The sequence below is a fragment of the Bos indicus x Bos taurus genome, chromosome X (assembly GCF_003369695.1).
Source record: "Bos indicus x Bos taurus breed Angus x Brahman F1 hybrid chromosome X, Bos_hybrid_MaternalHap_v2.0, whole genome shotgun sequence".
NCBI classification, from domain to species: domain Eukaryota; kingdom Metazoa; phylum Chordata; class Mammalia; order Artiodactyla; family Bovidae; genus Bos; species Bos indicus x Bos taurus.
Window position 1 is genome coordinate 97731526 of NC_040105.1, and position 13260 is coordinate 97744785.

Here is a 13260-nt window from a genome sequence, read left to right on the forward strand (position 1 = left end):
CCATATCATGCTCCAGAGTATCTTCTCAAACCAGGGATCAAACCTGTGTCTCCATATCTCCTGTATTGCCGGAGGATATTCTACTGCTGAGCCACTGGAGAAGTCCAAAGACTTTATGTCATTAAATATTTTTTCAACTAAATCACTTTTAATAACGACATAGTATTTCATTCTATTTTTTTTCTATATCCTCATATGTATCTAACCAAATCCTTGTTTGGTACATTTAGGATATTTTTATTTTTTCACTCTTATAAATAATACTGCCATGTATATTCTAGAACATACATTTTTCTATACTTATCAATTTGTTTTTAAGATAAATTTCTATAAGTGAATGTTCTGAGTTAAGAATATAAGTGTTCTTAAGACTTGTGGCATATTTCCAGACTTCTCACTGGAAAGGCACTAAGGAAGAAAATTCTTACTAGCAACATGTGGGAGCATTTATTTCATTCTATGCTCAAGAACATTGGAATGTTACCTTCAAAATGTTAACTATTAATTTACTAGTAATCTTCACACTAATTTATTAGCAGTCAGCCATGTGATATATATTCCAATAACAAACCATTATCCAAGCAAATATTTGAAATGAAGAGAAAAGCAACATGGAGTACCATCTAGAAAGTTGTAAGAAGTAGTTCAACTTGCCCTTAAGTTGATTCAATTTTATTGAAACTTCATGAATCAAAGTAGGAATCATATGGTTTACAATTGGGTCATTTATTGGGTAATTCAGTGTCACCCATGCATGAATTAATTCCGTATTCCAGAATGAATTCTGCTCAGTCACCCAGTCATGTCTGATTCTTTGTGATCCTTTGAAGCATAGCCCTCCAGTCTCCTCTGTCCATGGTATTTTCCTGGCAAGAATATTGGAGTGAGTGGCTCTTCTCCAGGGGATCTTCCTGACCCAGGGATTGAACCCACCTCTCCAGTGTCTCCTGCATTGCAGGCAGATTCTTTACCACTGAGCCATCAGGGAAGCCCCTTCAGAATGCATATTCTGCAGCAAACGTTTAGAGTTAAGAATTTCTGCCTTTGCATTGTTCATGAAGTTTGGTGTGCAGAATGCCTAAAACACTTGTCAAATATCCTTGAGAGGACCATTGTGACTTATATATATATATATATATATATATATATATATATATATATATACATACTATATGTCTCACAACAATATTCTAATAAGTCTGATTTCAAAGACAAAAATAAAGGCTCCAAAATCTTACTGTAAAGATCTATTCTACATTTGATTATGAATCCTTTAATTTTTTTGAATAAATCTCAATCTATGCCTTACAATGACTGTTATTTGTAAATTTAGTCTCATACAAATACTCAAGTAGGAGGATTTTTCCTTTTTTAATATACCTAACTTTAATATGCTGCTGCTAAGTCACTTCAGTTGTGTCCGACTCTGTGCAACCCCAGAGACGGCAGCCCACCAGGCTTCCCCGTCCCTGGGATTCTCCAGACAAGAACACTGGAGTGGGTTGCCATTTCCTTCTCCAATGCATGAAAGTTAAAAGTGAAAGTGAAGTCGTCCAGTCGTTCCCGACTCTTAGCGACCCCATGGACTGCAGCCTACCAGGCTCCTCTGTCCATGGATTTTCCAGGCAGGAGTACTGGAGTGGGGTGCCATTGCCTTCTCCACTTTAATATAGTGGAGTAAATAGTGTTCTCCTAAAATTCATGTCTATCTGGAAAACTCAGAATGTGATCTTATTTGGAAATAGGGTATTTGCAGTGGTAATTAATTATTTCTGTACATGAAATCATTCAGAATTTAGGGATAATCTTAAATCTAATGACTGATCTCCTTTTGAGAAGTGGATAGGACTCAAGTGCACAAAGGAGAATATAGTGTTAACATGGAGGCAGACATTAGAGTGATGTGTCTACAAGTCAAGAAACGTCAAGGCTTATCAACAAAGATCAGAAGATCGGAGACAGGCATAGATGATTTCTCTCTCAGAGCCTTCAAAAGGAACCAATCCTGCTAACACCCTGATTTTGAACTTCTGTCTTCCTGAACCATGAGACACTAAATTTCTATTGTTTTAAGCCACCTAATTTGTGATATTTTGTTATAGCAGCCCTAGAAATTTAATATCTTTAGAAAGCTCCTTGGGGCTCCAAAGGTTGCTCTAGTGGTAAAGAACCTGCCTGCCAATACAGGAGATATAAGGGACACAGGTTTGATCCCTGGGTTAGGAAGATCTCCTGGAGGACGGCATGGCAGCCCACTTCAGCATTCTTGCCTGGAGAATCCCATGGGCAGAGGAACCTGGTGGGCCACAGTCCATAGAATCTCAAAGAGTCAGACATGACTGAAGCAACTTAGTATGTACACATACATAAAGTTCCTTAATTCAATTCTTTCAGTAATTCACTTTGGTCATACTTCTCTTCACCTACAAAATTTGAGAACACTCTACATTGACTTGCAGTAGATGCTAATGACAACTTACTACTCTCTGAGGCTAGTAGAACTATGCAAATTGGAACTGTTTCAGCTTTCATACTGATTGCCAAAGAAAAAATACTTCCCCTGATAATCAATTCATAATCTGTTTCATATCTGAGCATATCTGCTAACAGCCTTGAAGTATGTCTCACAAAACACAAAATAAAGAAAAAATCAGTGAATTTCTCACAATGAATTTAGAAAAAAGATGTTTCCCCTCCCAATTTTGGCATATTTATGAACTGAACTCTTTCTTATTGTTCTTCCTTTCAATTTCACTAAATTTTGTACGGGAAAACAAAAGCATAATAGTATCCTGTAGCAGACAGGAAGAATAAAATAAAAACAGGCCCCCGTAAGGGCCACAAAATAAATTTATAATTATTGATAAACTGGATGCTATAAGGCATGAGACACTTTGAACAAGTCCAGAGGGTACAGTTCATAATCTTGAAAACAAGATGTGATCCTGGGATTGGAAAACTGACCCCAGACTGTTTCCCAACTGGCATCTCAGAGTCACATGTTTTATGTATCTGGTGGAAAATCGATAGATAAGTCTTAGTTACTGATTTGTATTGATTACTGTTTATTAGTTAGTTAATGGTTAATGATCATTTTGTTCTTTGGCCCTGAAGGCCACATGAGTTATAGCTTAACTCCTTGCATATTCTTTCATTCATGGGCTGAAATAATAAATAATATAGTATAATAAAGCTAGCTTGGATTCAGTTTTGGGACCTTCACCTTGGAGAGGTGTTGGTCACTTGATCCTTGCTTTTCACTGAATTCTTGTGTCTTGTTTCTCATTCTCTCACCTTATCATGCTTTCAGAAACCCTGCTTGTCAAGCTGGCCTCAACAGTACCCCCAGTGTTTGCTTGGCTTCAGATATGAAGCTCAGCTCTGGTGCAATTAGCTAGATATATACGGTAATACTTGATGCTGAGAAGCATTTTTCAGTGGAGAAACTGAAGGAGAATTTTGTCTTAATGCCCTGGTCCAGCAAGGCCATAGTTATATTTTCTCTTACTTTCGCACTAACCTTATAGCAAATCATTATAATCATCATATTTGCAGCTTAAACTTCTCTCCATGTGGATTAATGCTTAGATCCTGTTAATGCTATGAAGTGATAATAGAATTCAACTTTTAAAAGAGACTCTTCAAAGCCCTTGGTGTGTAAATTACCTTCTTAAGTTAACAGTAGAATTATTAAAGCATTGTGTTTTTTTCCTTTTCATTTATACTACTAATATATAAGAAAATCATTAATCATAATGAACAAGAAAATCATAAATGATGTTACTATGATGCATCAGTTATCTATTGCAACCTAACAAATAACCCCAATATATAGTATTTTAAAACAGCTAATGTTTATTATCTCACATTTTCTATGGGTTAGCATGTGCCTCATTGGGGTGTCTCTGACTCAAAGTCTCACAAGGCTGCAGTAAGGTTATCTATAGCATCTGAAGTCACCTCAAGGTGTTACTATGGGAGGGTCCACTTCAAAATGTACTCACATAGTTCTTGGAAGGCTACAGGTTAGCTGTTAGATGGTGACATCAGTTAATTGCAATGTGGTACTCTCCATAAGACAACTTAAAACATGACAACTCAGAGTGGGTGAACAAGTGGGAGAGCAAAAGCAGATACCCATGGATGCAATCTCTTGGCAACCTATTCTCCTACATAATATCCCTTCACTTTTACTGTATGCTATTATTTAAAAGGGACTTACGGGTCATCTGGACCACACTTATGGGAGAATGGAACCAGGGCATGAATATCCAGGGGCAGGATTCATTGGGGGCCGTCTTAGAGGCTGACTACCACATATGACCAAAATGTTGTGACAGCATGTATGAGCTGAGGACCCTTTCTAAAGTCATTAGATTGCTATATGTAAATTTGCAAATATTTTATGGTTTTTTTTTATCATTACTAAAAACATTGTGATTTGGTTAATTTTAGTAATCTGATACAATATCTATATATTTCTAATCTTTGTTGGTTCTCCCAATACAAAGCAGTTTAAGTTGTCTTTCTGGGATTTTTAAATAAGTAAAGCCTGAGTTTTCAAGTGTTGCTGATTCCCAGATATTTTATTATACATTAAAAAAAAAAAAGGAAATCCTGTAAGGACACCACTTTCTAGAGAGAATTCTTTCAGCCTTGGAAGACACCAATGAGATCAATCAAAGGCATGAGAAAATAATTTTGAGTTAAAATTTTAATTAGTAGAGAAAAGCAAAGTTAAGGAATTCACTATCTCATTTTTGTCTCAAACCTTAGTATTCATGACAACAAGTCATCAACTTAGCTTCTGGAGTTTTGAAAATTTTGTGTACCCTTTTTGGTCAGAAGCTTATCCAACTTGGCAGGTCACAAAACTGACATAAAGTTTTTAAAATGCATTTTATGTTATTCATTTCATGCAAAAGTTAGTGCATACACAGCTTTCCCTTAACTCCTATTACAGTAATATCAACTCTGAACATACAATTCATATAAATACACTCTGGAGTCCAAATGAGGCTGACTTTGCATTCTATAGTGTCTTATTGAGGCCAAAGACATTGTCATATCAATCTTGCATAGCTGATATCTTATACAGCATTTCAGATAAATAATTTCAAACCTAGTTATATGAATATATTTTCTTTGTAATTTTTACTTATCTTATGCTAGTCTTAGGTTTAATTGGGTGGCTTGTAATGGTGTGGACCTAATAGAAGCAGAAGATATTAAGAAGAGGTGGCAAGAATACACAGAAGAACAGCACAAAAAAGATCTTCACACCCCAGTTAATCATGATGGTGTGATCACTCACACTCACCTAGAGCCAGACATCCTGGAATGTGAAGTCAAGTGGGCCTTAAGAAGCATCACTATGAACAAAGCTAGTAGAGATGACGGCATTCCAGATGAGCTATTTCAAATCCCGAAAGATGATGCTGTGAAAGTGCTGCCCTCAATATGTCAGCAAATTTGGAAAACTTAGCAGTGGCCACTGGACTGGAAAAGGCCAGTTTTTATTCCAATCCCAAAGAAAGGCAACGCCAAAGAATGTTCAAACTACCAAACAATTTCACTCATCTCACACGCTAGTAAAGTAATGCTCAAACTTCTTCAAGCCAGCCTTCAATAATATGTGAACCATGAACTTCCAGATGTTCAAGCTGGTTTTAGAAAAGGCAGAGGAACCAGAGATCAAATTGCCTACATCCACTGGATCATGGAAAAAGCAAGAGAGTTCCAGAAAAACACATATTTCTGCTTTATTGACTATACTAAAGCCTTTGACTGTGTGGATCACAATAAACTGGAAAATTCTGAAAGAGATGGGAATACCAGACCACCTGACCTGCCTCTTGAGAAACCTGTATGCAGCTCAGGAAGCAACAGTTAGAACTGGACATGGAACAACACACTGATTCCAAATAGGAAAAGGAGTACATCAAGGCTGTATATTGTCATCCTGCTTATTTAACTTATATGCAGAGTACATCATGAAAAATGCTGGGCTGGAAGAAGCATAAGCTGGAATCAAGATTGTCAGGAGAAATACCAATAACCTCAGATATGCAGATGACACCACCCTTATGGCAGAAAGTGAAGAAGAACTAAAGAGTCTCTTGATGAGAGTGAAAGTAGAGAGTGAAAAAGTTGGCTTGAAGCTCAACATTCAGAAAATGAAGATCATGGCATCCGGTCCCATCACTTCATGGCAAATAGATGGGGAAACAGTGGAAACAGTGGCTGACTTTATTTTGGGGGGCTCCAAAATCACTGCAGATGGTGTTTGCAGGCATGAAATTAAAAGACGCTTACTCCTTGGAAGGAAAGTTTTTACCAACCTAGACAGCATATTAAAAAGCAGAGACATTTGCAACAAAAGTCCGTCTAGTCAAGGCTATGGTTTTTCCAGTGGTCATGTATGGATGTGATATTTGGACTATAAAGAAAGCTGAGCACAGAATTGATGCTTTTGAACTGTGGTGTTGGAGAAGACTCTTGAGAGTCCCTTGGACTGCAAGGAGATCCAACCAGTACATCCTAAAGGAGATCAGTCCTGGGTGTTCATTGGAGGACTGATGTTGAAGCTGAAACTCCAATACTTTGGCCACCTGATGCGATGAGCTGACGCATTTGAAAAACCCTGATGCTGGGAAAGATTGAGGGCAGGAGGCGAAGGGGACGATAGAGGATGAGATGGTTGAATGCCATCACCGACTTAATGGACATGGGTTTGGGTAGACTCCAGCAGTTGGTGATGGAAAAGGAGGTCTGGTGTGCTGCAGTTCATGGGGTCACAAAGATTTGGATATGAATGAGCGACTGAACTGAACTGAATTGTAATTGCTTAATTTTGCTTTGTGGAAAAGTAGTCAGTGCTCCTATATTAGCATTTATGCCCCAAATCTTTTGTTTTTGTTTGGCCAAGCTTCTTTTGTTCCCAATTAAACATACTGCTAATATTTCCAATAACATGTATCCTTGCGTATGTGTGTTAGTTTAGTGAATATTTATTATTTATCTGATCCATTGTCATAATATTTAAAGATTTGTTAAAAAAATTATGTTGGCTGACAACGTTGTGACAAATGTGAATGTCAATGGTAGAAAGGACGAAAACATTTACCTTTGAAATGACAAACCTTCATAAATATGAAAATCAGACCTAGTGATGAGGTTTATGAAAGGTAAAAGAAAAACTCATAGGAGAAATAAAGGACAACAAACCTAACTATACCACAAAGCTTAAAGCTCATGCTGTCAATAAGCAAGGCACATAGAAAAATAGCCTACTGCATGAGAATTGATCAAGATTGATGAAGAAACTCACCAAGTGATTAAGACAAAAATGTCACTGCTTTAGAATTAAAACATTACCCAGAAAATAGAATGAAATGCTTGGAAATTGGTATATTATGTCAAAAAGGAGAAATTTTAAAAACCCAAATCATGATAAATAAAAATGAATTTGTAAGAATTAACAGTAAACAAGGTACTAGAAGAAAGCTATGATCAATAAGTTGTTTAAATTCATAAAATAGTATTTAGCTAGAAGCTTAGTATCATAATATATACTCTAGTTTTTTATTATTATTATCATTTTGGCCATGCCACACAACATGTGGGATCTTAGTTCCCTGACCAGGGATAGAAACTGTACCCCCTGCATTGGAAGTACAGAGTCTTAACCACTGGACTGCCAGGGAAGTCCCTGTAGCATCACAATATAAAAGGGCAAAAGAGAATTCTAGTGTCATATAATGCTGATGCTGCATACAATTCCTTAGCATTTCTATACACCAGTTTACAAAAGATAAAAGTATTGTTTTAGAGATTCCTGTGAAGGAACACAAAGTATTGAAAAGAAGGCAATTATATTCATGTCATAACAGGCAATTACACAATTAGAATGATTAAATGCTGGTAAAGTTCATTACTTAAAGGACTAAGTTCTAACTCTGTGAAGTTATAATGAGTCCAAAGTGGTAAGCCCTTAAATGAAAGAGCTGGCCTTAGAAAATGGCTTACATTGGTCAGGATTGGAGCATTACATCTTGATAGTAAATGAAGGATTTCATATTGTTCTGCGACTAAGCAGATTTTCATTCATGACTATCAAATAGGTCCTCTTCAACTAAAATTATACCTATTATATTTTAAAAGTCAAGACATAATTGTGTTCTGTATCTATATAGTAATTGCTTGAGATTTCCCACTATGATTCAAGATATTTAGAATCTTGGAGAAGGTGAGATACAAGTTTATGGCTGAGAGTACAGTTTCTGGAATCAGACAAACTAGCTTTAAATCCTATCTCCACAAGAGGAGCTGTGTTTCCTTGGAAAAATTATTTAACTTCTCCAAATCCCTGTGTTCTGACCTAAAAATGAAAGTAAATGATAGTAGCCAACTCCTAGGATTGTTGGCAGGATAAATAAGAGAATATAAGTAAAACATTTAACAAGTGCCTAGTACACAACTATGGTACTAAACTAAGGTGGTTCTGGAAAGAATTACAAAAGCAATGCAAGTTAGACCCCACAGTATACAGGTCAATGTATAATGTTCAATATTTGTTAGTTATAATAAGTCTGTGCTGTGCTTAGTCGTGTGTGACTCTGTGAACCCATGACTGTAGCCCGCCAGGCTCCTATGTCCATGGAAATTCTCCAGGCAAGAATACTGGAATGGGTTGCCATATCCTCCTTCAGGGTATCTTTCCAACCCAGAGATCGAACCCAGGTTTCCTGCATTGCAGGCAGATTCTTTACCAGCAATGCCACCAGGGAAGCTCAAGAATACTGGAGTGGGTGGCCTATTCCTTCTCCAGTGGATCTTCTGACCCAGGGATCAAACCAGGGTCTCCTGCATTGCAGGCAGATTCTTTGCCAGCAAACTACCATGGAGTCTATTGGAATTTAATCTATAATTACAGAAAATGATTTGGAATGAGGGCAAAAAATACTAAGCACAAAACAGTCTGCAAATACAAAGTTAAATTTTTAGATGACACAAGTAATGAATGAATAAACTGTAATATACAGAAAAGTTTGAGTTAAAGACAATGTAAAAAAATGTTAACTTATCCACTATCCTACAGTGTATCCAAAAGTTAACAGAAAAAAAAAAAAAGCCTTGAATGTGAGGCATAAGATCATATAACTCCTGGGGGCGGGGGGGGGGGAAGCAATCTAGGCAGTAAGCCCCTAGACATAAATTTTGGCAATGATTTAAAAAAAAAATTTAACATGAAAAGTAAAAGTAACAAAAGCAAAAATAAATAGAATTATATCAATCTAAAGTGCTTCTGCTGTATAGCAAAGGAAACCAGCAACAAACTGAGAAGCCAACTTACTGAATTGGATAATATCTTTTCAAATCATATATCTGAAGGGATTAAAATTCAAAATATATAAACTCATAAAAATCAATATCAAAAAAACCAGATTAAAAAATTGTTAGAGTTTCTGAATAGACATTTTTCCCAAAGAAGACATATAGATGGCCACAGACACATGAAAGATGCTTCAGTTCAGTTCAGTCACTCAGTCGTGTCTGACATTTTGTGGCGAGGCTCTCCTGTCCATCACCAATGCCTGGAGTCTACTCAAACTCATGTCCATCGCGTAGGTGATGCCATCCAACCATCTCATCCTCTGTCGTGCCCTTATCTTCCTGCCTTCAATCTTTCCCAGCATCAGGGTCTTTTCCAATGAGTCGGTTTTTCACATCAGGTGGCCAAAGTATTGGAGTTTCAGCTTTAGCATCAGTCCTTCCAATGAACATTCAGGACTGGTTTCTTCAGGATCGACTGGCTGGATCTCCTTGCAGTCCAGGGGACTCTCAAGAGTCCTCTCCAACACCACAGTTCTAAAGCATCTATTCTTTGGCATTCAGTTTTCTTTACAGTCCAACTCTCACACCCATACGTGACTACTGGAAAAGCCATACCTTTGACTAGACAAACATTTATTAGCAATGTAATGTCTCTGCTTTTTTATATGCTGTCTAGGTTGGTCCTAGCTTTTTTTCCAAGGAGTAAGCATCTTTTAATTTCATGGCTGCATTCACCATCTGCAGTGATTTTGGAGCCCCCCAAAATAAAGTCTCTCATTGTTTAAATTGTTTCCCCACCTATTTTCCCTGAAGTGATTGGACTGTATGCCATGATCTTAGTTTTCTGAATGTTGAGCTTTAAACCAACCTTTTCACTCTCCTCTTTCACTTTCATCAAGAGGGTCTTTAGTTCTTCTTCGCTTTCTGCCATAGGGTGGTGTCATCTGCATATCTGAGGTTATTGATATTTCTCCTGGCAATCTTGATTCCATCTTGTGCTTCATCCATCCTGGCATTTTGCATGATCTACTCTGCATATGTTAAATAAGCAGGGAGACAATATACAGCCTTGATATACTCCTTTTCCAATTTGGAACCAGTCTGTTGTTCCATGTCCAGTTCTAACTGTTGCTTCTTGACTTGCATACAGGATTTCTCAGGAGGCAGGTCAGGTGATCTGGTATGCCCATCTCTTGAAGAATTTTCCACAGTTTGCCGTGATCCACACAGTCAAAGGCTTTGGCATAGTCAATAAAACAAAAGTAGATGTTTTTCTGGAACTCTTGTGGTTTTTCCATGATCCAGTAGATGTTGGCAATTTGATCTCTGGTTCCTCTTCCTTTTCTAAATCCAGCTTGAACATCTGGAATTTCATGGTTCCCCTACTGTTGAAGCCTGGCTTGGAGAACTTGAACATTACTTTGCTAGGATGTGAGATGAGTGCAATTGTGCAGTAGTTTGAACATTCTTTGGCATTGCCTTTTTTTGGGATTGGAATAAAAACTGATCTTTTCCAGTCCTGTGGCCACTGCTGAGTATTCCAAATTTGCTGGTCTATTGAGTATAGCACTTTCACAGCATTATCTTTTAGGATTTGAAATAGCTCAACTGGAATGCCTTCACCGCCACTAGCTTTGTTCGTAGTGATGCTTCCTAAGGCCCACTTGTCTTCCCATTCCAGGATGTCTGGCTCTAGGTGAGTGATCACGCCATGATGGTTATCTGGGTCATGAAGATCTTTTTTGTACAGTTCTTCTGTGTATTCTTGCCACCTCTTCTTAATATCTTCTGTTTCTATTAGGTCCATACAATTTTGGTCCTTTATTGAGCCCATCTTAGCATGATATATTCCCTATCTCTAATTTTCTCGAAGGTATTTCTAGTCTTTCACATTCTATTGTTTTCCTCTATTTCTTGCATTGATTGCTGAGGAAGGCTTTCTTATCTCTCCTTGCTATTCTTTGGAACTCTTCATTCAAATGGGTATACCTTTCCTTTTCTCCATTGCCTTTCATTTTTCTTCTTTTCTTAGCTGTTTGTAAGCCCTCCTCAGACAACCATTTTGCCTTTTTGCATTTCTTTTTCTTGGGGATGGTCTTGATCCCTGTCTCCTCTACAATGTCATGCACCTCCATCCATAATTCTTCAGGCACTCTATCTATCAGATGTAGGCCCTTAAATCTATTTCTCACTTCCACTGTATAATCATAAGGGATTTGATTTAGGTCATACCTGAATGGTCTAGTGGTTTCCCCTACTTTCTTAAATTTAAGTCTGAATTCGGCAACAAGGATTTCATGATCTGAGCCACAGCCAGCTCCCAGTCTTGTTTTTGCTGATTGTATAAAGCTTCTCCATCATTGGCTGCAAAGAATATAATCAGTCTGATTTCGGTATTGGCCATGTGGTGATGTCCATGTGTAGAGTCTTCTCTTATGTTGTTGGAAGAGGGTGTTTGTTATGACCAGTGCGTTCTCTTGGCAAAACTCTGTTAGGCTTTGACCTGCTTCGTTTTGTACTCCAAGGCCAAATTTGCCTGTTACTCTGAAGGAGGAATAGAACAGGTGAGCTGACTCCATCTTGAAAAAGAAGGAAACTCCTCTTTGCAGTATATGCCTGGTAGCCATGGAGATCACATACTACGGCCGAACATGCGTCCTGGACTGATAGACACCAGATTCCATACCAAGATTTCCCTTCACCAGAAAGAATGTAATAATCCCCTATGTAGTCAGTCACCTTTGTAATCTTTATGGCACCCATTGGTGTAGGTTACAGTGTATAATCACCTGATCCTTCTGATTGTCAATTATGGCTGTAACCTGATTGTATCTCCCTTTAACACTTTCCCAGCTAGGTTTAAGGAATTCGGAGATGTGAGCTTGAGCAGTACACTTAAAGTATATAAGGTTTTCACAAAAGTCAGTCGGAGTCCCTGCATGAAGAGGATACTCTGCCTCGGACCCGCCAGTGTAATAAACGTCATTCCACTATCCACGCTCTCCTTCTGAGTGAGTTTGTTTCCTGGAGTGTTTGTCTGTAACAACTCCAGGTAGCTCTTGACTTCCTACTTTTGCATCCCAGTCCCCTATAATAAAGAGGACATCTTTTTTGAGTGTTAGTTCTAGAAAGTCTTGTAGGTCTTCAGCTTCAGCTTCTTTAGCATTGCTGGTTGGAACATAGACTTGGATTACTGTAATATTGAATGGTTTGCTTTGGAAACTAACAGAGATCATTCTGTTGTTTTTGAGACTGCATCCAAGTACTGCATTTTGGACTCTTTTTTTTGACTATGATGGCTAGTCCATTTCTTCTAAGGGATTCTTGCCCACAGAAGGAAATACAAATCAAATCCATAATGAGATATCACTTCACACCTGTCAGAATGACTATTATTAAAAAGACAACGTATTGGCAAGAATGTGGAGAAAGGAAATCCTTGGTTCACTGTTGGTGGGAACATAAATTGGTACAGCAACTATGGAAACCAGTATAGAATTTACTCAAAAAATTAAAAAATAAGACCTACCAATAGATCCAGAAATTCCACTTCTGTTTATTTATCTGAAAAAAAAAAAAACACTAACTAGAAAAGATAGATGCACCCCTATGTTCATTGCAGCACTATTTATTATAGCTAAGATATAAAAGTCTTCCCTGGTGGCTCATACAGAAAATAATTCAGCTGCAATGCTGATGTGGTGTGGCTTCGATTCCTGGGTAGGGGAAGAGTCCCTGGAGAAAGGAATAGTTATCCACTCCAGCATTCTTGCCTGGAGAATCTCATGGACAGAGGAGCCTGGCAGGCTATGGTCCATGGGTTCACAAAAAGCCAGACACGACTGAGGAACTCAGTACACAAGTGAGGTCACAGAAGATATGGAAACAACCAAAACATCCTTCTGTGGTTGAATGGATACTGTC